Below are 25,545 nucleotides of genomic sequence, written 5' to 3'. Positions count from 1 at the left end.
TACAGCACCAAATGCAATGGGCACCAATCATGATTGAGGTCTTTGGGCACTACTGTAATATAAATAATTAGGGCTGTAAATTAATTACAGTTAACTCAACTGATTAATGTAAAACAAATTAACTAGATTTAAAAAATCGCTATTAATAACAATTTTAATTTTACTCTTCAACAATAATAGAATACCAATTTAAATTTATTATAAATATTTTTGGATGTTTTTCTACATTTTCACATATATTGATTTCAATTATAACACAGAATACAAGGGGTAGAGTGCTCACTTTATATTATTATTTTTGATTATATATACATTTGCACTATAAAAAAGATAAAATAAATAGTGCTTTTCAATTCACCTCATACAAGTACTGTAGTGCAATCTCTTTATCGTGAAAGTGCAACTTACAAATGTAGCCTTATTTTTTAAATAACTGCACTCAAAACCAAAACAATGTAAAACTTTAGATCCTACAAGTCCACTCAACCCTACTTCTTGTTCAGCCAATCACTAAGATAAACAAGTTTGCTTACATTTACGGGAAATAATGCTTGCTTCTTATGTAAACTGTCACTGAAAGTGAAAACAGGCCGTTGCATGGTACTGTTGTAGCTGGAGTTGCAAAGTATTTATGTGCCAGATATGCTAAACATTCATACGCCGCTTCATGCTTCTACCACAATTCCAGAGGACATGCTTCCAAGCTGAGGGCACTTGTTAAAAAAAAATGTGTTAATTAAATTTGTGACTGAACTCCTTGGGGAAGAATTGTATGTCTTCTGCTCAGTAGCTTTACCTGCATTCTGCCGTATATTTCATGCAGATTTGACAAAATGCAAAGATGGTACCAATATGAAATTTCTAAAGATAGCTACAGCACTCAACCCAAGTTTTAGGATTCTGAAGTGCCTGCCAAAATCTGAGAGGGACTTGGTATGGAACATGATGTCAGAAGTCTTAAACAAGCAACACTCTGATGTGGAAAGTACAGAACCTGAACCACCAAAAAAGAAAATCAACCTTCTGTTGGTAGCATCAGACTCATCAGAACGTGTGAGGAACGGTAGGGGGGAAAAATAAACATGGAGAAATAGTTTTACTTTGTGTAATGACACATCCACTCCCACTCTTTATTCAAGACTAATTTAATGGTGTCCAGTTTCCAAATTAATTCCAACTCAGCAGTCTTTTGTTGGAGTCTGTTTTTGAAGTTTTTTTGTTGTAATATTGCCACTTTTTTGTTGTAATATTGCCACTCTGTAATGGAGTGACCAGAGAGATTGAAGTGTTCTCCAACTGGTTTTTGAATGTTATAATTCTTGACATCTGATTTGTATCCATTTATTCTTTTACATAGAGACTGTCCGGTTTGGCCAATGTACATGGCAGAGGGGCATTGCTGGCACATGATGGCATTTAACACATTGGTAGATGTGCAGGTGAATGAGCCTCTGATAGTGTGGCTGATGTGATTAGGCCCTATGATGGTGTCCCCTGAATAGATATGTGGACACAGCTGGCAACGGGCTTTGTTGCAAGGATAGGTTCCTGGGTTAGTGTTTTTCTTGTGTGGTTGCTGATGAGTATTTGCTTCAGGTTGGGGGGCTGTCTGTAAGTAAGGATTGGCCTCTCTCCCAAGATCTGTGAGAGTGATGGGTCGTGCTTCAGGATAGGTTGTAGATCCTTGATGATGAGCTGGAGAGGTTTTAGTTGGGGGCTGAAGGTGATAGCTAGTGGCGTTCTGTTGTTTTCTTTGTTGGGCCTGTCCTGTAGTAGGTTTTCATTTCCTCTGTTGTTGCCCTTTGTGAGACAGAAGTTGCTGTTGTCTGAGATGTACTATGTGCTCACAATCCATTGTTTCTGAAACGAGATTTGTGAGCCACCTTGTTACCACCTGCTTTTAGCATGAGGCAGCCTTGTATGTACCTGCCAGGGTCAGCCCCCTCATGACCCCGGCCCATGGACAGCACAAGTGCTCCCCTCTCAGCCCTGCAAGCTATCCTGTCCCTCTTTAGACAAACAATAGGCACTCACCAATCCTTAAGCCTTCTAAGCATCCCTCTGGAGTATCCAGTCCCTAATCTACAGAACACTCACAGTACTCACAGTACTCTACTCCCGAAGGAACAGTACACACAACTTACTAGTTTTACTCAGGATCACCACTCCACTTAACACACAGCACTTAGATATTTTTGTAGTGAAAACAAGATTAAGTTTAATATCAAAGAATAGAGATTCAAATGATGGAAAGAAAGAGCATTGGAAACAAACAGTTACATATAAAACATAATCATAACATGCTTCCTACAACCTAAACTTAACTCACAAGACATTCCCTTGTCTCCCCCAGGATAGCTTACCCCAAGTCCTTTCCCTGGCTTTTTCAACCAACATGGCTGTGATCCCCACATTTCATAAGATCAAGTCTGCTGGCCGCTTGTCTTCCCAGACTGAAGGATGTTAGGGCACCTCTCTGCCCCCTCCAGATATACCAGACTTTTGATCTTCATCTGAAAACAACCCCCACTTTTTATCTATTCCTGTTAATTTTCCTTTGAAGTTTCCACAAGCTCTTCATTAGTATTTGATTTAGGTTATGTCTACACTAGCACTTTTGTCAGTATAACTTATATCGCTCAGGGGTTTGAAGAAAACACCTCCCTGAGTGAAATAAGTTACACTGACAGAAGTACTGGTGTGGACAGCCCAGTGTCGGTGGGAGATGCTCTGTCACCGACGTAGCTACTGCTGCTCGTTGGGGGTGGTTTAATTATGTCAATGGGAGAGCTCTCTCCTGTTGGCATAGAGTGGCTACGCGGGAGATCTTACAGCGGCACAGTTGCATCAGTACAGGTGTGCTGCATACAGTCTGTAGTCTAGTCATGGCCCTACCATGCTAATACACGTCTATTGTAAGACATACAATACACAACGGTTAGCTAAGGAGATAAATGTCTCCCACCTCTTGTCTAGAGAAGTTTGTCTAAAGGCATACTACTTTCAAATAATCAGCTCTCTCTACAAGGCCTTTACAACATAACTTTGTGTGTCTGTGTATGTATAATGTATAGTCAGCCTCTATCTTCTTATATATTATCCTCACATGCATCTCACAGTGATTATGGTGACCACTATGATGCTAGCTTTCTTTAGGACCTTACATGACACTTTTTGTAGGACTAGTATGTAGACACCAGACCCAGGGATCCCTGTAACCCTTATGGACCCTCATGCCTGCTCCCAGTTGGCATAAAGAGGGCATTGGGTCAACCTCCCTTTTTGTATCACAAATTGTTTCTCATAATAACCTAATGTGATTTTTCATTAATATCTAGGATTTCAACAAACTACAATAACAAACAGTGAAAAGGATGGTAAATTATTTTTCGTTTTAAAATATACTTGTATATGGACTTTGCAAATATAAGAAACAATCAATTTTTGGACCTACCAAACCTGACAATATCATTTAAATGTTATAAGTGTGCATGTGACAGAGAATGGGATAAAGGGAGACATTGGATTTTTGTAGTTTTATTTCAGTCCTTTATTTTTACATTATGTTTACATAAGATTTTTCCCAAGACTATACCTTAATCTCAGATTTGTGTGTCAGGTGAGTTGAGAAGTGTTTTAATATACCGGCTACTATACATATTTGTATCACTGCCCTCTTTTTTGTATGGAATACAGTATGTCAGATCTGTTCCATTTCTGAAGTTTCATTATCTTGCCTCTAAATGCTGACCTAATAATATGTTTAAAGGGCTAAAACTATTGCTGTTTGAACTCAAAAGTCAAGAAATTCAGAGTTCAGGATGCTCTGAGAACCTGAACTCTGTCCTCTTGCACATTGACCTTATAATTAATTATTTAGTTACATGATCATCTAATATCGGATGGCTGAACATAACTACTTGCAAAATTTTACAAGTATGAATTAAATGTGAAGATACAGAATTGGGACAGACTATGCGTGATGCTGAAAAATGTATTGTTTGTTATGAACTGATGTTGAATAGCTATTACTAGCAATAATGTTTTCTTGAGAGAAATGAATAGCAGTTATAAATGGTAACAGTGTCATAGAAATATTACATAGCACTTTGTATGCACTTGGTGCTTTATAAACAGCTAAAAAGACAAGGTGTCTGTCCCTTAGAGCTACCAATCTAAATTAGATCAAGAATTCAACAAAAATGACAAGCCGATATTGTGCAGGGGTAGGGAAGGTAAGAAATCAGTGAACACAAGGGGTAGAGAACTCATTGAGTTGACTAATTTTTACATGTTTCAGTTTGGCACCTAGGTTTGGTAACTCCCAGGAGTATCTTTTTAAAAGATAGGTACAACAACATTTGTTTCTCTCCATCCCTTGGTATAATAGCTGATTTCAAAGAGAAATTGTATATTTTATATGCACCTCAGCCATTTTATTCTAAATTTCCTTCCAAGCTTTTAAATGAAAGACTACCATTGACATCCCTGATAGCCGTTTACTATTTATTAATTTTTCATTTTTTCCAGCACCTTCTCTTTTGACATTGCATTCTCTGACATCTTTATCCTTTGAAAAGAGTAAGTGTCATCTAACAATGAAACTATAGACTTGATGTAATCTCTTCCCATGCCAATTGACCTGGATGTAGCACATGTCCCTATGCCAAAGGTTTGAATGTAGTACATACCTAAAGCATGTCTGTGTCTTGAAGCACATGTCTCTATACCAGGGGTTTGAATATAGCACATATCAAAAGTGCATCCCTGTGGCTTGGATTGAGGGTGTGCTGTGGTTTTAAAGAAGTGTGGTGTGAGCAATTACTGAAACATGGAATTGCATTAGTTTGTAACAAAAACATAACAAAAATATAATGGCATTTAGCATAATAATGTATCATGTATCTTTTGAAATGGCCAGTAAAGTGTTGCTAAATACTACATCTTTGACCTGTAAGGTCAAGGAGCATGGACTTGCTCTTCCTCTGTTTTTGACAAGTGCCTAACATTTTGGATGCTACCATAATAACAGTAGATAGCAGAAGCAGAGAGGGTATCACAGTAAAATGGTCTGGCTTTGTCTCTTCAGGAACGCTGCATGAGAGCTATCCAGGAATAGGCTCAGAGCAATGAGGCAGCAGAACAGGTCCTGCTCTTCACATCGGGCACCCAAAAATCTCAAATTGGGCACCCAAAAATCAAGGCACCCCGACTTACTAGTCATGTTTTAAATCTTAGCTAAAGCCTCTTTCCATGTACTCCTGTCAATGACACAACAGCTATTAGGAAAACTTAAAGGAAAGAGAGAATCCGTGGGGCATTTGCTACTTTGCCTCCAATTGAACTGGGGACCACTGCGTCCTTAACAGCAACTGACCTACCCTGCAAAACTTTTTGTTTTTGTAGTGAGGTCTGTGATTCAGTGCAGCCCAGCTGAGTGTGATTGAACTGGATGTGGCATGAGCCTCCGATGCCTTTTTCCTGGGATCTGAGCTGTGTGCCAGATGTGGCAAATTCTTCTGCACCACTTGCCCTCCTGCCTTTGTGCTGTGGGGCGAACGTTGGATGTTCTTTTGAGTTGCCTGTAATATTTGGTGTTACTGACTGGATGTGGCCCTTCCCTGTGACACAGAGAGGATGTGGCCTAACTCGCCTACTTTGAAATGGAGCATATCCCTGGTGTCCCTCACAGACATGGGTTGCCACGGATGGATGTGCGGCCTTTCCACCCAAGTTGCAGACGTGGTGTTTCTGTCCCGGCCTGGATGTGGCCCAAGTTCTCTGCCACAGACTGGATGTGACCTGTGCCACAGCCTCGGGCAGGGCGAGTGACCCCGATGCTCCTGTGTCACAGCCAAATAACTGAACGCGACACCCGCGACGCTCCCGGGGTCCCCGCGCCAGGGCCTGGCAGGGCGCGCTACCCCCTCAGTGAGTGCCTCGCGGGGGGGTGGGGCTGTCGCTCCCTGTCGCTCTCGCTGAAGATGCGCGGGGCCGGGCTGCAGAGAGGCGGGGAGATGTCAGCGCCAGGGGCGAGGAGGAGGAGGAGGAGGAGGAGGGAAGCGGCTGTGCCCGGGAGGAGCCTGGCCGGCGTGAGGCAGCACATTCTCCCAGCCGCAGCAGCAGCAGCCGCGATCCTGCTGCAGTAAGGGGCACCACAACACATCGCAGCCGCAGCCATTGGGGATTCCGCCCGCCTGCGAACGCCGGGCTCTGTCCACCTCCTTCCTCCCTGGGGCCGGGGCAGGGCTGCGCACAGCCGGAAGCCCATTCGACCGCTGGCGGGGAGCGCGGCAAGGTAAAGCCTGGGTGCGCGCGCGTGTCCCTTGGGGGTACCACTGGCGGCATCACCGGCCCCAAAGCTTGCGCTGGAGCTCCGCTGTGGTCAGGGGGCATCCGGGCTGCGGCCGCCAAGGGGATGAGAAATGCTGAGTCTCTCCCTTTGGTCATCTTTTCTACGAGTAAAATAAAAAGCATCTAGCCTGCACGCAAAGGGGCGGCGGGAGGGGAGGAAAGGCACTGAAAATGCCGCCCCCCCACCCCCCCACACACCTGGGAAACAGCTAGGGACCACTCTGCAAAGTGGTCTGGTGATTGTAGCGCTGCCCTAAATCTGAGGGTGCTCTCCCCATCTGGACAAAGACCCGGAGAGCGTGTGCAGCGGGGGAATTACTGGGGTCCCCCACATTTACAACGCGACTGGTCCTGGGCTGTAGAGGGACCACTCCTGCTAGCAAGGGGATGGATTAGCTGGCCTCACAGAGCTTTTCCAGCTTTGCTTTCCCAGATCTCTCTCTCTCTCTCTCTGCCTGGGGTGGGAATTATTAACCCCGACACATGCCTGCCTCCCTGTTCTTGTCCCAGTTTACAGCAATGCCCATTCATAGCAGTGCATCGTCAGAGCAGGTGCCTCCTACTGCGCTGGGTGGGGTGGAGAGGTTATGGTGCTTGGAATAACTTGGTTTGTGCCTCAGCACTGAAGAGGTTAAATCAAAACCGGTTCCTATGTTTAATTTCCTGTTTAATAAAAGGAACAACAGGCTTACTTAAATCCACCAAAGCAAACAGAATTAACATTCAGCCTTCTGCTATAGCTAGTTTCACAACAGGGTGTGACAGAGTGCTAGGTAGGAAACCCTGACTCAACACTCTGTTCACAGGAGCTCCAGTCAGGCATAGCAGCTTGGAGCTGAGGAGGCAGACCTGTGCCTAATGTATGTCTAGGGTAGAGCAGAAAGGGTAATTAAGCCATTAGCCAGAGCCCACAAATAGGCAGAGGAAGGCAGTGAAAAGGGGAAAGCAGGCAATCAGATAGATTGCTCTCCCTCTGCTTGTGAAGGCGCTGGGTATGCTGTGAAGATGGTGGGACTCAATTATAAATAAACTACACAGGGTGTTGAACCAGCATAAGGGTCTCCGCATGGTTTTGTAGATGGAGACAGAAGCAGGACCAAGGAGGCCCTGTGATACCGGGTTAGTAAAGGATGGAATGAAAGGCCATAATATTTTCCTACGATTAGTGAGTTTAAATCAATTTCTCAATATCATATTTTTATAGTTATGTCTGTCTGTTCCTGGGAATTCCCAAAGATCAGCAGGCAGCATAAGCCCCATCCCCACCATATATATTATTGTTTGGAATAGCATAGGTATAACAATAGCATAGGTGTCCATACATCTGAAGAAGTGGGGTTTTTACCCATGAAAGCTTATGCTCAAATAAATCTGTTAGTCTTTAAGGTGCCACCGGACTCCTTATAGGTATAACAAATATGCCATGCATTACTCTGTCCAGAAGCCTCTCAAATGTGTCTGATGCATTACACAAGTCAAAAGCCATACTTTTAAATTGTCACAAGCCTTGTCCTGGTGTGAAAGCAATCTTTTCCCTGTGCCTTGGATCCACTTCCACTTACCAGTATCACTTTTAAGATCCAGTGTGGAAAACCGGACTGAAGTAACATATGATTGCTCATGTGAGTGTTAATACAGAATACAATACTCTACCTTAAATACTTATATCCTATAGAATCTAAACAGACTAAAACTTTGTAACCTAATGAATAGTAGGGATGAAGTGGAAAGGCCTGACATGTTCTAGGCTTTGCACCTGGTAATTTATCTTGACATACTTTTTCTGGTATAGGTATACTAGTGTACTCTATTGACAAAGCCGTCCTAGTGTGGATACAGCTTATATTAGCAAAAAATGGGCTTTTGCCAGTATAGCTTTTTTCAGACCCCTCTTCTTCCCCCACTCCCACCCCCAAGCAAAATAAGCTATACTGGCATAAGCACAGCTTTGTTTGTATAAACTGCATATACCCTAGGGGCTTTTGCTGGCACAGTTGTGTTGGTGAGGGACCACAGCTCTTCAACCCCTGAGTGACAGAGCTATACAGCAGAAGTTTGTAGTGTAGACATGGCCTTGCTTTAAAAACAAACAAACAAATAAATAAAAAATCAAAAATCTGAGATTCTGAAAAACAAGACGGCAGCTAATACGCCATTCTGGCCCAATCTAAGTCCTACTGCTGCTCGATAGTTCCCTATTTATACATCTAAGGATTGTGTTAGCTCTTTTTACCACACAACATTTCACTGGGGACTCATGTTCATTTGGCTATCTACCATTCCTAAGTTCTTTTTGGTCACTGCTTTCCAGGGTACAGTCTCCGCATCCTGTAAGAGTGACATACAGTCTTTATTTCTAGATGTATGACTTTGCATTTGGCTTTATTAAAAACATATGTTGTGTGATTGGGCCCAGCTTACCAAGCAATCCAGATCACTCTCTGTAAGTGACCTGTTTTCATTTACCATTCCACCAACCTCTGTGCCATCTGCTAAGTTTATCAGCAATGATTTTATATTTTCTTCCCAACAATTGAAAAAACAATGAATAGCAGTGGGTTGAGAACTGATCCCTGTGGAACTCCTCGACAAACACATCCATTTGTTGATGATTTCCCCATTAACAATTACATACTGGGATCTATAAGCCAGTTTTCACAACAGTAAGTGCATGGGAAGCTTTTTGCCCCAATAATATACACAGAACATGCTAAAAAAGGCTTGGTTACAGTAAACATTACAGTAAGAGAGGGCACAGTGCAGGAGTGACAAAGTTTCTGGAAATCATTTTCTGGGATGATAATGCACCATGGAACAATGTTTAAATTACTGCAATGACTAAGGGCATAGGGCCAAGTCCTGCCCTTACTGAAGGCAATGAAAGTTTCTTACTGACTTCAGTGAGAGGGCAGTCAGGGTCATGGAGTGGTGCAGGTAACCAACTATGCACACTATTTGAAAGCATAGGCCCGATCCAAATCCTATTGAAGTCAGTGGGAATCTTTCCACTGACTTACACCAGGCCTGATCCAAAGCCCATTAACAGCTGTGTTCTGCCCAACATGCATATAATTGCATTATCGGATGAATAATCAATGTTCAGATGACTCTTGAGTCCCAGCAATTAATCACAGAGCAAATGTACCTTTTTACCCTATTTTACACGGTCCAGTGCCTGCATATTGGTTCCATGGGCCTGGAGAGAATAGGCTGCATCCTCCTGAGATATAATCCCTCCCCTTAAGTCCTGGTGCTGCTCCATGTCACTTCTTCTTCTCTCTGCACTGTCTAAATGCCCCCATTTGGCTAGTAGAATAGTTAATGTTTAACTTAGTAAAGTGAGTGGTTTAATTCAGCATCACTCACTAGTAAACAATTATACGGGGACATTTTTAGGAACACTGCTTTGCGTTTCCCAATCGTCCTTCCACATCTCTTCCCTCTCTCCATGTTTCTTTGGGTATCTCTCACATTTACCAGTTCAGTTGTTAATTGGGGGCAGACACAACCAAAACTATTCCTCTTGTAACATCTAATAAATACAGCAGGGTTATGTTAAAAAATATGGAATGACATATTCTTAAGTGTATTGCTCTGTGCTATAGTGATACATAGGACTATGTCTCTCTGTCTTCTGTCTCTTTATTCGTAACAGTAATGTACTGGAAAGATTTTCCACTGCACTTCTCACAACATTAACAAAACAAAGTTAGTGGTTTATCTAAATGCATGGGCCTGGTTTTACAATATGTATTACATGCACAGGAGTCATAGAAGTGTAGGACTGGAAGGGACCTCAGTAAGTCATCTAGTCCAGTCCCCTGCACTCAAGGCAGGACTACATAATAACTAGACCATTCCTGACAGGTGTTTGTCTAACCTGTCCTTAAAAACCTCAAATGATGGAGATTCCACAGCCTCCCTAGGCAATTTGTTCCAGTGATTAATCACCCTGACAGTTAGGATGTTTTTTCCTAATGGCCAACCTAAACCTCCCTTGCTGCAATTTAAGCCCATTGCTTCTTGTCCTATCCTCAGAGGTTAATGAGAACATTTTTTCACCCTCCTCCTTGTAAAACCTTTTATGTACTTGAAAACTCTTGTGTCCCTCCTCAGTCTTCTCCAGACTAAACAAACCCATTTTTTCAATATTTTCTCATAAGTCATGTTTTCTAGACCTTTAATTATTTTTGTTGTTCTTCTCTGGACTTCCTCCAATTTGTCCATATCTTTTCTGAAATATGGCACCCAGAACTGGACACAATATTCCTGCTGAGGCCAAATCAGTGCAGAGTACAGTGGAAGAATTATTTCTTGTGTCTTGCTTGCAACACTTCTGCTAATACATCCCAGAGCAATGATTGCTTTTTTTTGCAACAGTGTTACACTGTTGACTCTTATTTAGCTTGTGATCCACTATACTATAACCCCGAGGTCCCTTTCTGCAGTACTCTTTGATAGGCAGTCATTTCCCATGTTGTATCTGTGCAACTGATTGTTCCTTCCTAAATGGAGTACTTTGCATTTGTCCATATTGAATTTCATCCTATTTACTTCAGACCATTTCTCCAGTTTGTCCAGAGCATTTTGAATTTTAATCCTCTTCTCGAAAGCACTTGCAAACCCTCCTAGTTTGGTATCGTCCGCAAACTTTATAAGTGTACAATCTATGCCATTTATCTAAATCATTTATGAAGATATTGAACAGAACTGGACCCAGAACCCCACTCAATATGCCCTTCCAGTTATCAGTAAACCACTGATAACTACTCTCTGTTTTCCATGCAGTTATGCACCCACCTTATGGTAACTCCATCAAGGCCAGTGGTGGGCAACCTGTGGCCTGCAGGCCACATGCGTCCCATCAGGGTAATCCGGTGGTGGGCCGCGAGACAGGTTGTTTACATGGACCGTCCACAGGCATGGCTTCCCGCAGCTCCCAGTGGCTGCGGTTCACTGTACCCGGCCAATGGGAGCTGCAGGAAGCAGCAGCCAGCATGTCCCTGGGGCCCATGCCACCTCCTGCAGCTCCCATTGGCTGGGAATGATGAACCACGGCCACTGGGAGCTGCGGGCAGCTGTGCCTGCGGAGGGTCAATGTAAACAAACTGTCTAGCGGCGTGCCAGCGGATTACCCTGAGGAGCCACAGGTTGCTCACCACTGATCTAGGCTGTATTTCGCTAGTTTATTTTTTGAGAAGGTCATGCGAGACAGTATCTTACTAAAGTCAAGATATACCACATCTATCCCATCTCCCCCATCCACAAGGCTTGTTACCCTATCAAAGAAAGCTATTAGGTTTGTTTGACATGATTTGTTCTTGACAAATCTATTATGATTGTTACTTATCAATTTATTATCTTCTAGATGTTTGCAAATTGATTGCGTATTTGCTCTGTTATCTTTCTGGGTACTGAAGTTAGGTTGACTGGTCTGTAATTCCCCGAGTTGTCCTTATTTCCCCTTTTATAGATTTGGCACTATATTTGCCCTCATCCAGTCCCACAGAATCTCTCCTGGCTTCCATGATTTTTCGAAGATAATTGCTAATGACTCAGATATCTCCTCAGTCAGCTCCTTGAGTATTCTAGGATGCATTTCATCAGGCCCTGGTGACTTGAACACATCTAACTTGTCTAAGTAATTCTTAACTTGTTCTTTCCCTATTTTAGCCTCAGATCCTACCTCATTTTCACTGGTGTTCACTAGGTTAAACGTCCAATTGCTACTAATCTTTTTGGTGAAAACTGAAACAAAAAAGTTGTTTAGCACTTCTGCCATTTCCACATTTTCTGTTATTATCCCCCGCCCCATTGAGTAATGGGCCTACTCTGTCCTTGGTCTTCCCCTTGCTTCTAATGCATTTGTAGAATGTTTTCTTGTTACTCTTTATGTCTTTAGCTGGTTTAATCTCATTTTGTGCCCTGACATTTCTAATTTTGTCCCTACATGCTTGTGTTGTTTGTTTATATTCATTCTTCATAATTTGACCTAGTTTCTACTTTTTGTAAGACTCTTTTTTTGAGTTCAGATCATTGAAGATCTCCTGTTTGAGCCAAGGTGGTCTCTTGCCATACTTCCTATCTCTCCTATGCAGTGGGATAGTTTGCTCTTAATAATGTCTTTTTGAAAAACTGACAACTGTCTTCAATTGTTTTTCCGCTGAGACTTGCTTCCCATGGGATCTTACTACCAACTTCCTGAGTTTGCTAAAATCTTCCTTCTTGAAATCCATTTTCTTTATTCTTCTGTTTTTCTCTCCTACCATTCCTTAGAATCACGAACTCTATCATTTCATGATCACTTTCACCCAAGCTGCTTTCCACTTTCAAATTCTCAGCCAGTTCCTCCCTATTTGTCAAAATCAAATCTAGAACAGCCTCTCCTCTACTTGCTTTCTCCACCTTCTGAAATAAAAAATTGTCTCCAGTTCATTCCTGGAACTTGTCAGATAATCTGTGTTAGTTTGTCCATAAGCAATGTAAAAGAGCCATCATTTTAATTTCTTGAAGTGTTCAAAGTTATACGGGATGTTGATTTTTTATTCGGTCAGTTTGGTTTCAGTTGCACATTTGGCTGGTGCTGAACCAAAAACTATTTTTAATATAACCCTAAAATTAAGGATTTAGATGGAAAAGAGGGGCCTATTTATTTACCCAACTACATTTAGAGATAGACAGATGAAACACTTCAAATGTTGGAGAGAAAAAAAAGTTTCTGGATGTCTAAGTGTACAAAATCTGTGTGATCTGGAAATTAAAAATGCATACAGATCCAATTAAAAAATTTGTATACAGGAGTTTAAAAACTGTATTGCAACTATATAAACCCAAAGTAACTCTCCCAAATCTTTAAGAAAATGTTACATATTAAGAGAACTTACTACAAAATTTACACTTACACTTTAAGGCCCTGATCCTGCAAACTTTATCCATGCATGGTTGCTTCATCTGGTTTTACGGGAGTACATTTATGAATAAAATTACTCATGTGCTTAGACATTTGTAGTATTGAGCCCCAAGTATGTGGGTTTAAGTTGTGCAAAATATTGTTATATTATTCTGATAATATAAAAATATTGCTTTCCAGAGATAGGATATCAGAATTACTATTAAGGGCCAGAGTGTGATGTCCTGAGTCATGTGCAATAATACCACCTACCATGAGTAGTCCCATTAAAGTCAATCAGGCTACTTGTGAAGTAAGGGACTACTCAGTGCAAGTAAAGATATTGTAATTTGGTTCTAACTATGAGTGCTAATGATTTGTTCACAGTTTTCAGAGTAACAGCCGTGTTAGTCTGTATTCGCAAAAAGAAAAGGAGTACTTGTGGCACCTTAGAGACTAACCAATTTATTTGAGCATAAGCTTTCGTGAGCTACAGCTCACTTCATCGGATGCATCCGATGAAGTGAGCTGTAGCTCACGAAAGCTTATGCTCAAATAAATTGGTTAGTCTCTAAGGTGCCACAAGTACTCCTTTTCGATTTGTTCACAGACTGTCAACCCATTCATCCCATACTGGACATGGACAAAAATACCCCTAACAACAACCAACCTAAAGAAAAAGTTGTTAGTGTTATATGCAATGCTTGGACTATTAACAGAGTAGCTTAAAAATCTTTAACCTTTTGGAACTAAATGAGAAATTTGACCTAATCATATCCCCAAGCGTGCAGTTATCTATTCAAGTGCATAATCTGCTGCACTTGGCAAAGGCTGTGAATGTTGTATCCCTGCCTTTCCCTATCTCCAGAATAATAATAAAAAAAATGTGCTGATGGGATCAGAAGGTATTGTAATGAAGACAAAAAACCAGTGATGCCGTTCTGCATTTCTGCTGAGAAAGACCATGGGAAAACTGTCCCATTATTTCCCGCAGTATTTTCTTCTTTGGGGAAAGTTGATTAATTTAATAGTGAGAAAACAGAAGAGAGTCTATTTTTTTCACCCTTATTTGGCCTGTTCAAATGCCTTGAAATACATTATGTAAATTCTGTGTTATTTTATATTTACCATTTATGCCTGGTAATTATAAACTAAAGCCCATTTAGTTTTATCTCACCAGTCCAAGCACAGAAGAACTGAAAAGAGAAGGATAATTGTATTTCCTGTAACTGACAAAGACTAAAATGATAGAAATATTGCAGTCTTTTAGCTAATGCCCTTTGAGTCTTGGGCCATGTCTACACTCGTGAGCTTACAGAGCACAGCTGTACCGATGCAACTGCACCACTGTAAGATTGCTTATGTAGCCCTGCTATGCCGACAGGAGAGAACTCTGCCATTGACATAATAAAACCACCTCCATGAGAGGTGGTTGCTATGTCAGCAGGAGAAGCTCTCCCACCAACATAGCGCTGTCCACACCAGCGCTTCTGTTGGTGTAACTTATGTCGCTCAGAGGGGTGTTTTTTACACATCCCTGAGTGACATAAATTATACCAACAAAAGTGGTGGTAGTGTAGACATGATCTTATAAGTGATCCTTTCTTTACAGTTTACTATAGCTGTGTGATTATTATTTTTTTCTTATTTAAAATATTTGTATTATATAAAATGCATATGAAGACAGAGAAGAAAACAAATATAGAAAGAAATTCTGCATGACACCAACAAGGTAAACCACTGAAAACAGAACTATTATGTATAATTATAATCCACATATTAGTATTAATCTCACAGATAAAAGAATAAGGACAAAATCCCCTCAGTATTGTTTTTGTAATCTTTCAACTAAACAAAGTTCTTTCCTGAATCTCACATGAATGCAAATGAGTGAAGTCAATGGGATTACATTGGTATAGATGAAGTCAAAACCTGGTCTCCCATTTCTATGTACCAGTCAATCGGCATCATTTTTTGAGACCTAATTTTTCTCATTTGGGCAACAAAAATGATTAGGGATATGGAACTGCTTCCGGATGAGGAGAGATTAATAGGACTGGGACTTTTCATCTTGGAAAAGAAATGATTAAGGGGGGATATAATCATGACTGGTGTGGAGAAAGTAAATAAGGAGTGTTATTTACTCCTTCTCATAGCACAAGAACTAGGGGTCACCAAATGAAATTAATAGGCAGCAGGTTAAAAACAAAAAAAAGGAAGTATTTCTTCACCCATTGCACAGTCAACCTGTGGAACTCTTTGCCAGAGGATGTTGTGAGGGCCAAGACTATAACAGGGTTCAAAGAAGAACTAGATAACTTCATGGCAGATAAGTCCATCAATGGCTATTAGCCAGGATGGGCAGGGATGGTGTCTCTAGCCTCTGTTTGCTAGAAGCTGGGAATGGGCAACAGAGGACTGATCACTTGATGATTACCTGTTCTGTTCATTCCCTCTGAGGCACCTGGCATTGGCCACTGTCAGAAGACAGGATACTGGGCTAAATGGACCATTGGTCTGACCCAGTATGGCCGTTTTTATGTTCCTAAAATAAGACATGCTCTTAAAAAAAACCAAACTTTTACTATGATTTCATTGTACCTACTATAAATCACAGATCAGAAACAGAGGTTGTTGGAATGTTTGCCACTGTTGTTGTGTTTGTTATTTGATATCATTAGGCTTGGTAGAATTCTTTTTTTTTAATAGTTTCAATGGATAACATCAATGTTTATATGTAAGCATTTTTTATTGTTATCAATTTAAATTTTCACAGTTGCAGTAAATAGTAAGGGAGAGGTCAGAAAATAAGGAGGGTCAGATGATAATTATTTAATGACAGTAGACACAAGGATTCAAAAGTTAAAACTTTATAACCAGTAAAACACAAATTGTCAACGTGTCACAATATAAAGTAAATATCCTTAAATCAAACTGTAATAAGTTGTCAGAGAACGACACATCTTGAACACGGCTCTGCAGGGCTCTTACGTGCTAGTAAGTTCCATCCTGCCACCCACTGACCTCCTAGCAGTTTCCAAAATAGAAGCTGAACCCTGACACAGGACTCCAGTCCTGGAATCTGATTGGCAGAATGCTGGGGGTCCTGATTGATTCACATCTTTTGTGTAAACCCAGCACAGGAACTGAAAGTTGTCCATGTAACTGGAATCTATCTGCTTTTCAGATACCTAGTTGGAAGAAAGATGGTTTTGTGGACGGGGCACTGAACTAGGACTCAGGCGAACACACACACACACACACACACACACACACACACACACACACACGTCAGTTTACAATAGTATTGGTCTTATTCGATTAATGTCAAGAATTTATAATGCAGGGGGTTCATATGGTAGGTGCAGTTCCTTTTGACTGCTGACTACTTTTGGATATGATCCCAAGGGACCCTCAATGCCCTAGCACTGCAAAGAGGTCACTCAGCATTGCGTAGGCAGGGCAGCCAGTGTTGCTGCTGGCAGGGGTGGGGCAGGCATCCTTTACTACGGCACCCATATTGGCTCACCATGATGTCATACAAGCCTTCACTAGTAGTATCTGATGCCTCCACTGTGGTGATTGGGGCCATCCTCTCCCAGCAGCTTGGTCCCAAACAAGTATTACTCCCGTGCACTTATTACTCAAGGAATCTGACGACCTCAGAGCTGAACTACAAAATACTTGACAAGGAATTCCTGATGATAAAAACTCTCTCTTTAGAATGGTGGCACTACCTGGAATGAGCTCATCACCCAGTCCAGGTATTCCCTGACCATGAAAACCTGGAATACCTATGTAGGACAAAATCTTTAAACCAATGGCTGCTTCAGTGGGCCCTGTTTTTCTCACAATTCAATTTCATTATCATATACCACCCCGGATGAAAAAATGGCAAGGTGGACTCCCTGTCCTGAATATACAGTACCAATCCATGAGACCCCCAGCCAGGAACCAATCCTCATTCTCTCATACCATAAGTTTTTCAGTGCAGCTCATCACCAGGATATACACAGATTGATATCTGGCAGTGGCCATGAGTTGGTTGAGTTCAGGATCCTGACGCAGGGAAGAAAGGTAAGCAGCAGGATACGGACCCTGGACTTCAGGAAAGCAGACTTCGACTCCCTCAGGGAACAGATGGCCAGGATCCCCTGGGGGACTAACATGAAGGGGAAGGGAGTCCAGGAGAGCTGGCTGTATTTCAAGGAATCCCTGTTGAGGTTACAGGGACAAACCATCCCGATGAGTCGAAAGAATAGTAAATATGGCAGGCGACCAGCTTGGCTTAATGGTGAAATCCTAGCGGATCTTAAACATAAAAAAGAAGCTTACAAGAAGTGGAAGGTTGGACATATGACCAGGGAAGAGTATAAAAATATTGCTCGGGCATGTAGGAAAGATATCAGGAGGGCCAAATCGCACCTGGAGTTGCAGCTAGCAAGAGATGTCAAGAGTAACAAGAAGGGTTTCTTCAGGTATGTTGGCAACAAGAAGAAAGCCAAGGAAAGTGTGGGCCCCTTACTGAATGAGGGAGGCAACCTAGTGACAGAGGATGTGGAAAAAGCTAATGTACTCAATGCTTTTTTTGCCTCTGTTTTCACTAACAAGGTCAGCTCCCAGACTGCTGCGCTGGGCATCACAAAATGGGGAAGAGATGGCCAGCCCTCTGTGGAGATAGAGGTGGTTAGGGACTATTTAGAAAAGCTGGACGTGCACAAGTCCATGGGGCCGGACGAGTTGCATCCGAGAGTGCTGAAGGAATTGGCGGCTGTGATTGCAGAGCCCTTGGCCATTATCTTTGAAAACTCGTGGCGAACGGGGGAAGTCCCGGATGACTGGAAAAAGGCTAATGTAGTGCCAATCTTTAAAAAAGGGAAGAAGGAGGATCCTGGGAACTACAGGCCAGTCAGCCTCACCTCAGTCCCTGGAAAAATCATGGAGCAGGTCCTCAAAGAATCAATCCTGAAGCACTTACATGAGAGGAAAGTGATCAGGAACAGTCAGCATGGATTCACCAAGGGAAGGTCATGCCTGACTAATCTAATCGCCTTTTATGATGAGATTACTGGTTCTGTGGATGAAGGGAAAGCAGTGGATGTATTGTTTCTTGACTTTAGCAAAGCTTTTGACACGGTCTCCCACAGTATTCTTGTCAGCAAGTTAAGGAAGTATGGGCTGGATGAATGCACTATAAGGTGGGTAGAAAGCTGGCTAGATTGTCGGGCTCAACGGGTAGTGATCAATGGCTCCATGTCTAGTTGGCAGCCGGTGTCAAGTGGAGTGCCCCAGGGGTCGGTCCTGGGGCCGGTTTTGTTCAATATCTTCATAAATGATCTGGAGGATGGTGTGGATTGCACTCTCAGCAAATTTGCGGATGATACTAAACTGGGAGGAGTGGTAGATACGCTGGAGGGGAGGGATAGGATACAGAAGGACCTAGACAAATTGGAGGTTTGGGCCAAAAGAAATCTGATGAGGTTCAATAAGGATAAGTGCAGGGTCCTACACTTAGGATGGAAGAATCCAATGCACCGCTACAGACTAGGGACCGAATGGCTAGGTAGCAGTTCTGCGGAAAAGGACCTAGGGGTGACAGTGGACGAGAAGCTGGATATGAGTCAGCAGTGTGCCCTTGTTGCCAAGAAGGCCAATGGCATTTTGGGATGTATAAGTAGGGGCATAGCGAGCAGATCGAGGGACGTGATCGTTCCCCTCTATTCGACACTGGTGAGGCCTCATCTGGAGTACTGTGTCCAGTTTTGGGCCCCACACTACAAGAAGGATGTGGATAAATTGGAGAGAGTCCAGCGAAGGGCAACAAAAATGATTAGGGGTCTAGAGCACATGATTTATGAGGAGAGGCTGAGGGAGCTGGGATTGTTTAGTCTGCAGAAGAGAAGAATGAGGGGGGATTTGATAGCTGCTTTCAACTACCTGAAAGGGGGTTCCAAAGAGGATGGCTCTAGACTGTTCTCAATGGTAGCAGATGACAGAACGAGGAGTAATGGTCTCAAGTTGCAATGGGGGAGGTTTAGATTGGATATTAGGAAAAACTTTTTCACTAAGAGGGTGGTGAAACACTGGAATGCGTTACCTAGGGAGGTGGTAGAATCTCCTTCCTTAGAGGTTTTTAAGGTCAGGCTTGACAAAGCCCTGGCTGGGATGATTTAACTGGGAATTGGTCCTGCTTCGAGCAGGGGGTTGGACTAGATGACCTTCTGGGGTCCCTTCCAACCCTGATATTCTATGATTCTATGATTCTATGATACGTTCTGCCTCTGCTTCAGAAATTCTGCCTGATAAACAAGCTATTATTGGTAGGCAACCATATGATTCCCGGGAAGGGATCATGTATGTAAGGGACCACATCTACGTGCTCCCAGGACCTGGAAGGCTCGCAGTTCTACAACTATGCAAAGATTTTCCCCTAGCGGGACAGTTGGGGTACTTCAAGATCCAAAGACTAATATCCCACTCCTTTTGGTGGCCCTGGATGCGGCTGACCATATTAATTACCTCCTGCAATGTTTATGCCTGTGCCAAGACCCCAAGCCAGAAGCCCAGTAATCTCATTCTGCCTTTGGACACTCCACTTTGACACTGGGCAGCCATTGCTGTGGATTTTATTGTAAGCATGTAAGGGCAAAATCAGAAAGATTGTAATGACCAGAGTCCAACAAATTTATGACAGTTTTGATGGTTGTGGACCACTTTACCCAAATGACCTACTTATCCCTTGCACAAACCTCCCCTCTGCTGCAGAGACAGCCCAGATATGGATTAGCCAAGTAGTCCACTTCCGACCTTCCAGAATGCATCACCTCTGATCGGGGGTCTCAGTTCATGGCCTGGTTCTGGCACAAAGCCCTGCACTTGGTGGGAGTCTGCACATGTCTTTCCTCCACTTATCACCCCCAATCCAACGGCCAGGCAGACAAGGCCAGCTAGATTCTCAAGCAGCATCTGCGATGCTACATTAATCATCAGGAGCAAAATTGGTCCTCACTTCTACTTTATGCAGAGTTTGCCTACAACAATGCAGACCATGTGTCTTTAGGTCAAAGCCCCCCTTTTTTCCAATTATGGGTTGATTCCACCTGCAATTACCTGCACCATCTCCCAACCTGGCCGCCTCAGACCTGGTGCAGCAGATTTATCAGGCTTAGGAAGAAGTGAAGAAGCACTTGGCAGAGGCAAGAGCAAACTATAAGCAGTGTGCGGAACAGTATTGACAGCAAGGCCCTACCTATGCAGTGGAACAAAAGGTATGGCTCTTTACAGATCATCTCCACACAGACAGACCTGCTTGCAAGCTGGACTTTCGGTTTCTTGGCCCTTTTAAGATCCTGTGACAGGCTAATCCAGTCACTTTTTGAACTCCAAGATTAACCCAGTGTTTCATGTATCTTTTTTGAAACCCTACACAGAAAACTCTCTCCCTCACAGGACCCAGCCACCTCCTCCACTGGTACAGGTACAGGGCCACAAAGAATATGTAGTTCATGAGATCCTGGACTCTAAACAAAATATGGCAGGCTCTGGTACCTTGTTGATTGGGATGTGTATGATCCTGAGGAATGCACCTTGGAGCCTGCAGAAAATGTACATACTCCTGCACTTGTGTGGGCTTTCCATAGGAATCACCTCCAAAAGCCTGGTCTGTGTCACCCTGAAGGCATCCCTTGCGGAGGGGATGATGTCAGAGACCACAGGGCTTAAACCCATCTCTGCAGGGCTCTTAGGCACTAATACATTCCAACTTGCACCCAGTGACCTGCTGGCAGTTGCCAGAATAAAAGCAGAACCCTGACAGAGGACTCCAGTCCTGGAATCTGATTGGTAAAACTCTGCGGGTCCTGATATGTTCACAGCTTTTACATAAACCCAGCACAGGAACAGGAAGTTGTCCATGCAGTTGGAGTCTCCCTGCTTTGGACAGCTTCCCTTACAATACCTGTTCTTGCTACTGTGCTGGTAACCTGACTCTGCCTGACTTGGTTTTGCCCTCAGGCTTGCCTTGGACTCTGACATTCTGGTATGTGACCCAGCCTGATTCCTGCTCTGACCACTAGGTCAGACTGCCCAGGCCCCGGTTGTGATATAAGTTCTCAAAAAGCATTTCTGGGGTAAGCCCTTAAAGGAAAAATATGTCAGCCTGCACGTTGTTTTTTATCAGCTGTTTGCTTAGCATTTGTCTTCCTTGGGATTAGGTTAGGAATGTGAAGATAGTAGGTACAGGAACTGGAGTCAAATGGAGCATATCCATTTTCTGGGCTTTTGTTAATGTCAGGCCTTCAACCACAGTTTGATAGGAAAGTGATGGATATTGTAATCACATGTAATGTCTTTGCGGGCCATATTGTATAAATGTATGAACGGTTTATCTATCACTGTGGACAGGGATTGTATGCAACTCCAGGGGAGGAAGGTTGCCACAGCTCTACCAGGAACTAAGAACATTCGGGAGTGAATAAGGTAAATTACTCAGGTTGTAACTACTCCAGAGAGGTACCACCCTCTGCGCTGGGTTTTCCAGAGACCAACAGACATTGAAAAGGCTTTTAGCTTAAAAAGGCTGCATTTAAACTGACTTGGACTTCTTTCTGGTCCAGCAAATAGACAGGACCTTCTGTCCAAGGGCTCCAACCCTTGTGGAAGGACTGGAAGAACTTTGGTTTGCGAGGGCTCCATAAGACTGATGTGTAACCTCTGGTAAGCTTTTACCATGTGGATAGGAATTTTTATTGTATTTATACATTTTCTCTGTAATGCTTTTACCTTAAAAGTAAATGTGCTTGCTTAGAAAGAGCTGTGTGGTAACCTAACTCCTGGCAATATGCTGTTCATAGTTCGCAGAGAGAAAGCACAGCAGAGGCACTGGCCTTTAGGCAGACTGGTTTGCTGGGGATATCACAGTGTAAGGCAGGGGGCTGTGCAGCCTTAAACTCCCTGGTCAGGAGAGAGAGAGAGAGATGCGGGTCTCCACGCAAGAAAGGTGATGGTTGGGAGCTAGAAATCTTGAGCGGGTGCCCTCGAGGGACCTTGGAAAGGGAATACAGATTCCATTTCCCTGAAATTGTGACAGTGCAGATGGAGTAACAAAGAAATAAATTATCTCACATGGCAGATGTTAGTCATGTCTCTTAGTACACTACTGGAAGGTACTCAGTTACTACTGTGATGAGGGTGGGGTATAAGAATCTATGTAGAATAGACTAGAATCACACATGCCATAAAAGGAAATGGTGAATCAAAAACAAATATAATTGAGATGAAAAACACACAGATAATGAACACAAAAGAAATGAGTTCCCAGACTATAGGGCTGGTCCTCTAGTCCAGGGGTTCCCAACCTGTGGACCACATGTTATTTTGTGAGCCCATTTCCCATCTCTAATATCTCATTGAATTAGATTGGCTTATTTACTTGCAGTTGGTTCTTCTCAGATGCCAGGAGAGCCCCTTATGCTGTTGTGCCAATTTCTGTGATGCCTCAGTTGAAGCACCATGGGAAATAGCACAGAAGACTGTGGCACATCTAATGAGACCCATTAACAAGTGACTGAATGTGGAGTCAGACTATGAAAAGGTCCAGAACCCGAATCACGTCCATCCCCAATCATAACTAAAAGCAATCCTTTTGCACTGCATTTTTGCAACCAAACAATAAAAGAAACAGGAAACATTACAGCTGGAGAAGAAAAAGTTGACAAAGAATACATAACAATCTTATCTTCCACACATGATCACACATGTTCAATTCCCTGCTCTAATACAGGCTCCTTGTGTCCTTGGGCAAGTCACTAAGAGTACATCCACACGTGGGCAGGGAGGCTTGATGGGAGCCATGGAAGTACCTGAGATGGATATGGAACCAACAGCTCTAAAGCCAGTTGCAAGCTCCTGTGCACTGTTGGGATATAAGCAGTGCATAGGCCATGTGCTGGCACTCTGCATAGTCGGGAATTTCAAAAGCAAACACATTTTAAAACACCTTTCCTGTAGTAATGCATTTGACACATGGAATAGCCAATATGGGAAATTTTCTATTCACAGAGCTAATAAACAATGTCAACTAAAGAATTGGTGTCACATACAGTGATTTAAAAAGTGCAATATATTCAATACCAGCATAATGCTGCATCTCAGTCTGCTGGCTGGCTCAGATGTTCTAACAAGGGGGTAATGGAATCTGACTTTTTGATTTGCTCTAAAATCCTAGCAGCAGACTTCTTGGCCATTTGAAGCCTGGTAAGCTAGTTGGAAGATCAAAGAATTACAGTAATATGCATAGGAAGACAGCAATTGGAGATAAATGTTTCAGTCTCTTGTATCATTTAAAGAGGGAAATGCAGGACTTCTTGCAGCATTCCTCAAATGAAATTTAATGCATTATCTTTGCTATATATGAGTTTCACTGTGTTAAAAAAGACACAAATGTAATAGAACTTTATGACTCTTAATGAGGGGTTTGCAGTGTTATAAAGGAACAGGTGAAAGATTAAATAGCTGATGCTCAGATCATGGAAAAAGCAATTTTCATTTCCTGACATTAAAAGAACCAGCTTTTGAAAACCTATTCAATTGATATCTGAAAAACAGCTTGAAAGGGAAGTTAAGCCCTCAGGGTTTCTGTCATCAGCCTTAAAACAAATTTGCATATTTTCTGCATAGAAATAGGATCCCACTCCCTGTTGCCAAACTGCAGAACTAAAAGGATGCAAAAAGCTTTATCTAGTCCTAAGGGCTCCTGGGGGAAACTCTATAATCAGCATTCAAATGTGTGCAACAGATTAGGAAAATGACTTCAAATAGGATTTAGACCATATCATTGCAAGGCCCACAAATCCAACATCGATTTTAAAGGCAGAGTAATACTGATATTATCATTAAAAAGTCCATATTTTTTTCTAATCATTTGCCTGTTCAAAATACCCCATCTTTTATATTGACTGATCATACGGTTCATTGGCACCCAGAAATTATTATTGTTGCTTAAGGTAATATTGCTTTGTGCTATTTATGTGGACTACTGTTCTTCTGGCTGTTTTGTTTTCTTTTTCTGAAACTGAAAACAATGAACAATGCATTTATGTTTATGAATGGAGCCAGGACAGAAGGAGTAATCCAGCTGGCTGTCCAAAAATATGGCCATGTGTAGAATTATGCAGCCAGATGAGGCTGAACTTGTTAGCTAATTGAATCTTCGATAGTCATAGTCCCACTAAAGTTTTCTACATTTACACTGAGCTGATAGGTTTCAGAGTAGCAGCCGTGTTAGTCTGTATCTGCAAAAAGAAAAGGAGGACTTGTGGCACCTTAGAGACTAACCAATTTATTTGAGCATAAGCTTTCGTGAGCTACAGCTCACTTCATCAGATGCATTCAGTGGAAAATACAGTGGGGAGATTTTATATACACAGAGAACATGAAACAGTGGGTGTTACCATACACACTGTAAGGAGAGTGATCAGGTAAGGTGAGCTATTACCAGCAGGAGAGCGGGGGGAAAAAGCCTTTTGTAGTGATAATCAAGGTGGGCCATTTCCAGCAGTTGACAAGAATGTCTGAGGAACAGCTGGAAACCACTGTAGGCTCTGGGAACCCTGAGAATCCTGAAACCTACTGTGCCATGATGCAGCCCACAAACTTTAGCCCTACATTCTGTGTTGAAGTATGGCTTGGACAAAGAGGAGTTTAACTGCTGGTGTGTTTGTGCTGGTGTAGGACTTCAGCTTGAGGAGCATTAACTTGCATGACTTGCCATATACAGCTCAGTTTGTGCTGAGGCAGATGCTCTTGATCCTGCTCTTTCTGCTACTGCTATAGATTTGTTGAGTGTTTACACATTTACTCCATATTGCATGGATTTCTCTGTCTCCTCTGCTCCATAACCAAAAATATCTTCAAGGACAACATAGGAATTTCAAAAAGAAAAGGAGTACTAGTGGCACCTTAGAGACTAACCAATTTATTTGAGCATATGCTTATTTGAGCATAAGTGAGCTGTAGCTCACGAAAGCTTATGCTCAAATAAATTGGTTAGTCTCTAAGGTGGCACTAGTACTCCTTTTCTTTTTGCGAATACAGATTAACACGGCTGCTACTCTGAAACTTGTCATAAGAATTTCAGTTGTTTATTTGGGGTGCAGAGGAGATTTTGCTGTCAGTACCTGCTATATCATGGACTACTTTTACTTGTTTTGAGGGGAAAAAATTGTGACAGCACAAGAATTTGATAGTTTGAAATGTCAGGTCTTTTTTAGCATGCAGATTTACAGGTGATCTCCTGTCAATGC

At 42.4% G+C, this 25,545-nt stretch overlaps 1 protein-coding gene across 6 annotated transcripts in view; it reads left to right on the top strand.

Moving 5' to 3' along the window:
• Positions 1 to 6,023: 6,023 nt before the first annotated feature.
• Positions 6,024 to 25,545, top strand: part of DYNC1I1 (dynein cytoplasmic 1 intermediate chain 1) — a 256,182-nt gene continuing 236,660 nt past the window's right edge. For 4 of the 6 annotated variants that reach the window (XM_037890637.2, XM_027824282.3, XM_037890636.2 and 1 more), the window contains exon 1: positions 6,025 to 6,298. The gene's annotated coding sequence lies outside the window, so the exon portion shown is untranslated. Of the gene's footprint in view, positions 6,299 to 25,545 lie in introns of all 6 variants that reach the window. The other 2 variants (XM_037890634.2, XM_037890632.2) reach the window with 1 other exon arrangement.

This window comes from Chelonia mydas, chromosome 2 (genome assembly GCF_015237465.2).
Source record: "Chelonia mydas isolate rCheMyd1 chromosome 2, rCheMyd1.pri.v2, whole genome shotgun sequence".
NCBI classification, from domain to species: domain Eukaryota; kingdom Metazoa; phylum Chordata; order Testudines; family Cheloniidae; genus Chelonia; species Chelonia mydas.
The sequence above is the reverse complement of the archived record's forward strand: the minus strand, read 5'-3'. Positions and strand labels throughout refer to the sequence as shown.